General features: G+C 33.0%; 1 long non-coding RNA gene across 1 annotated transcript; it reads left to right on the top strand.

The window, feature by feature from the left end:
- Positions 1–1,173: 1,173 nt before the first annotated feature.
- Positions 1,174–2,251, top strand: LOC149553909 (uncharacterized). Its single transcript, XR_016353204.1, has 2 exons — positions 1,174–1,562; positions 1,889–2,251. It is a non-coding gene; the product is annotated as an uncharacterized LOC149553909 (long non-coding RNA).
- The last annotated feature ends 2,834 nt before the right edge of the window (positions 2,252–5,085 follow it).

The following is a 5,085-nucleotide window of genomic DNA, read 5'->3' as shown; positions in this document are numbered from 1 at the left end:
CTATAGGGGAGATAAAAACATTAGTCTATGCCTTTAAAGGCAAGGGATTAACAATGTTTAAATTACCTAGTTAGTATTTAAGGCCATCTTTAACATTTAAATTGTTTTTCTAATATGGATGAATTTACTTATATGTCCATTTGTATTCTAATTCTCACACTTTTTAAATAACTAAATTTCAATTTTTTATTTTTTATTTTAAAATTGATTTTCTTTATAACATGTTTAAATTAGCTAGCTAAAGCCAATTCCAACTTTGACAAAGACTTAAGTTTTATTGTTTTATTCTTGTCACTATATTTTTTACTTTCTTTAACAATAGAATTATCAGTGTCTCAACTAAATAATTTCTTAAAAATACTCCAAAATAATTGGTACATATATGTATGTCTTTATGTATTAACATCTTTGTTCCTTATATAACTTTTCTTTCTTAACCAACATTATTTGACTTTAAATAATACAAAATGCATATAATATGTACTTCTACAATAAACATTATTTGACTTTAAATAATCCAAAATGCATATAATATGTACTTCTACAATAATATGTATATGGACTAATATTTTTTTTATACATTTTTTCCCTACGTCTATGTAAAGCTTTATTAGTACTTGCCAGCTAAGTACTATTGTGATGATTTATCAAATTTGTAAGTTATTAAAACTTTTCATTTCTATGACAAGAATTAATCATTTTAAACTTTTATTATAATATTAATAGTTCTCAATAGTATAGATGCAAAAAAATCAACTTTCTAATTTGTATAAAATATTTTTCTATAATTTTTTGGGATCATTTTGGTCACTTTTAAAGAAATTTATTATTATTATTGTATTTTTAAATGTGATTAAGTTAGTTTAGATTCTTCTATTTTTAATATTATGTTTACCAAATATATCTTTTCTCATTAATTAAAAATGTTAAAATTATATATTATACAATATACACTTCTATTATGATATATAATATATACTTTTATATACTTATATTGTATTATTTTTAATATTATTATTCTTAATCATTAATTATATTTGATAAATAATAATTTCTAATTATAATAGAAATTTTTTTATTACTATTATTATTATTACCGTATAATATTTTATATACTATAATAAATTTATTAAATTAAGATAGGCAAGTACTTAGCACTACGTAGGACTTGTTTATTTCTTGAATCAAATACCTGTATCCTTCCTACCTCGTTTGAGTGCAAACGCTAGTTTTTTCATTTCAATATGATTACATTAAAACGATTAAATTTCATCAGCGGCACAAACATCAATAGATCGAAGCGGCGTTCCAACGATGGCGATGAGAACATCAGAGACTGCGGTCTTCGAGGCCGTCACATCTGAAATCTAATGTGCGGGCCTTTCATGATTGTTCGCACATTCCTCTTCTTTGCAGAAGCTTCAGGTTCTCGCAAAAGTGGAATTCACTGGCACATTGAGGAAATATGACTTCAAACAACCCCGAATTGGAAGTGTGGCGAAATGGCAGCCCATACGAAGGATGTGGCAATGAGCTCACCTGGACGTATATGACGCTGCCAGGTTACTCGTACTCTCTTCTTTGTCAATTGATCAACTTTATTTTAACCACAATGAGGACTAGAATAAAAAATATGTTTTGGTGGTAGTGATTCTGTCCGGGACAGAAACAATGGAGACTAAGCTGCATAACATTCAACTCTATGGATTCTCAAGTTTCAATTCTATGGTCTTTTGGTAAATGAAGTTAAGAAATTAGGTTTTTTTCTTCAACCTTTGGATTTTGGAGGCGTATGTTAGGAGTGATAACCCTAGCTGGATAATCTTTAGTTTCTGGACTCTTGATTGACGAATTTCGGGTTTTTCCGTCAATATCTGATTTTTCTTAGGTGATCGTTAGGGAAAGGACCTCAAGATGCAGAATCTCAACTCTATTCAGTCTTGATTGACGAAGTAAGAATTTCTTTTAGGGTTCGTCTTTTAGTCTTTGGATTTTTTGAGGGAAGTGTTCAAAAAAGGCTCCAAAGCACACAATCTTCGACTTTGATTGATGGAATAAGGGACTTCTTTAGGGTTAAACATCAATTTTTTAACTTTCTCGGGATAATGTTGCAAAAATATAATTTGTAGTTGATAACATTAGTTCCTCATTTGTTAGACAGACTTTAAATTGGCATCCTATTATTCTAATTTTTGACTTTGAAAAATTGAACTTTTTTCAGTTACAATAAATGGCATTTTTCTTTGAATCATTTTGTGAAAACCATGTTGTATTTTCAGTCACATGTGAAGTTCCTTTGTCATAAATGTCCTAATTCACCTTGCAGCATCAAGATTGCTTGTCAGCTCAACTTATCCATTTGGGGTCATAGTCACAAATGTTGAAATTGGAATCATAAAATCTTGTTGGTATGATTGTTAGAATATGAGTTTTCGGCATGACTTGATAAGTACATTTTGAGGTTGCTGCAGAAAATCCAATAAAATGTATTCTTAATTCAAAAATTGGTCTGTTTATCAAAGAATGATACAAGTTCAAAGCTTAAGGTTCCAGCTATAAATGGCTTGGGTGGTTTATCTGTCTGCATGGAGGTCGTTTACTACAGAACACAGCACTTGTGAATGGCCTGTCGGAAATACTAGGGCAGACTTTACCTAACACAGACACTGGCATACAGATTGTGTCGGAGATCCATGGTTATGGTTGTTGGAAAATGAGTTTCTGGTGCAGTTTGACAAAGTGCACCGTTTTGAGGTTACCGAAGAAAGTTTGCAAAAGAAATTGCTTCCAAGAATCCAAAGAATGATATAAGTTCAAACCTTAAGGTTCCAGCTATAAATGCCTTGGGTGGTTTATCTATCTGCTTGGAGATCGTGTACTACAGAACAAAGCACTTGTGAATGGCTTGTCAGAAATACTAGGACAAACTTTCCCTAATACAGACACTGGCTTACAAATTGTATCTTAGGTTCCACAGAGATCCATGGTTGACATTTTACTCATAACATCCTTTAGGAATGCAATGAACCAAGATTTGTTCAGTGGAAGTCAAGAACTATGTGTTCAACCCATAGTTCCAAACTTGGACTTGACAAACTTGACAATGCCAACTCGACTTGTTGCTCGGCTACAACTCGACAAAATGAAAAATCCTTGAAATTTAGAGATATTCAACGATTTAAAACTTGTTTCATGCACTGTTTTTTGAATAAAACTTAAAGACACTATGACATCATCAAATAGAAAATAATTTGTCATCACATACATGAACAAAGAACATAAATGATAAATCCTTCATTTACGTAAGATGTGAATTGTATCTAAGTACGTTAGGAATATGGAATTGAAACCAAAGGGATTTTGGATGAAATGAGCTAAAAATTTAAAACCTTTAGACAATCCTTGTTCTAGCTTCAATTTGACCTTAGACAGCTAGGGTAGGTTATGGGGGATTAGAGTGTTGAAGGCGTGCCAATTCTTGGAATTTGGCCGAGTTTGGATTTCTTTTGAAAACCCCCAAATCTAGATTTTGCATCTTAACTCCTATGAAGCTGAAACCGTTCTCAAACATCCTAACATTATTTATACAAATATAACATAGTATAAAACTTATACTTAAATGTTATATTTGTATAAATCTTCCCACCCCTCAAGTCAACTTTTGAATCACTGAGTATCTTGCAAGTGTATGCTCATACCCGAACAAGTTATGCATGCCTGAACTCGATGAAACTCGACGAACCGAGTTGCCGAGTTGACATAACTCGGTTGGGTTGGCGCAGTGGGTTGGCACAGCTCACCAACTTGCAAGATTCGCTCAACTCGCAGTGAGTTTGGGGACTCTGGTTCAACCTATATTAGAACGTATGAAACGTTTGATCACACTAGTGGTTGGCACAGTGATTGTTGGAAAATGTGCAAAAACTCAAAATTCATGCTGGCCCACAAGCAAGCATCAGGTTGCAGTTCACCTACTACAATTTGTTAGTGGCATTATCAATGACGTTGCATCATTGTTTATGTCAAAACATGACAAGAATTTGTATATTTTCCCTCCAATCTATTTTGGAACATATGGTTCCTAATCTTGGACTTTTAGTTTTGTTATCTTTATTTTACAAATTTTGTGTAGATTCAAGGAATACAAATGGAAATCTTGCATCCAGTGTGGTAGCACAAGATGCTTTCAGACTTGCAGGAAACAAATTAATCTTGAATAGATGTTGTTCAACTTGAAAAGATGACAACTTTTAAATTTTAATGCATATGCCTTTCTTATTTGGTTAAGATTTGTAGCCAGTTTAGGCTCGCATAGAAGAAAGAATTTAGAAGCTCTAATTTGAAGGTTAATGATTATTGGCTATTCTCTGCATGAAGGGTATTTGGAGACCTTCAGCCCATATTATAAGTAGAAAAAAAAAAGTGTTCTGTGGCAATGGATATAACTATAAGTCTGGAGATCAATTAAATTCATGAGTTCTCAGATCTGCGGGTTTGACTGAGGATTCCTGCAATATATGTGATCCTAAAACCATCCATTTGTCCTTCATGATTGCAGGCCTCTCCTAACAATTTTCGACTAGGAGCGCTGATCACAAATACCCTGTCCAAATAACCAATCCCATTTTGTAGTCACTTTGTAGCAATATATGGATGATTTGCTGTGTGTAGTCTAGGAGAGCTATTGGGTTTAAACAGGAATGATATATTTACTCTTCCTCAGCCAGACTGTATTGAGGATGAAGATATTCTTGAAACCCTCAGCAAAGTGACTATGCACCTGTAAGGATCCTGAAAGCCATCCTACAAGAAACCATATGTTAGAGGAACTAGATAAAAATTTCTAAGTTTGAAGTCAACGAATATAATCATAGCACAACCATGCTGTGAAGTATACTTTTGAGAGAAAAACTCAGAACAACATTCCAAAGGACATTTAGGTTGCTTTTGGATATTCCCCTCCTATTGTTAATTGCTCGTGATGAAACTCAATGAGTAGAAAACCCCTGCCACAGTCAACTAAGGCAAACGTGGGCACAATGATATTGTCCTGTATTTGCCAGTGTAACACCAATATTGGGGTAT

Source organism: Cupressus sempervirens, chromosome 6, assembly GCF_028749045.1.
Source record: "Cupressus sempervirens isolate cs-2001-9-10 chromosome 6, ASM2874904v1, whole genome shotgun sequence".
NCBI classification, from domain to species: Eukaryota; Viridiplantae; Streptophyta; class Pinopsida; order Cupressales; family Cupressaceae; genus Cupressus; species Cupressus sempervirens.
The sequence above is the reverse complement of the archived record's forward strand: the minus strand, read 5'-3'. Positions and strand labels throughout refer to the sequence as shown.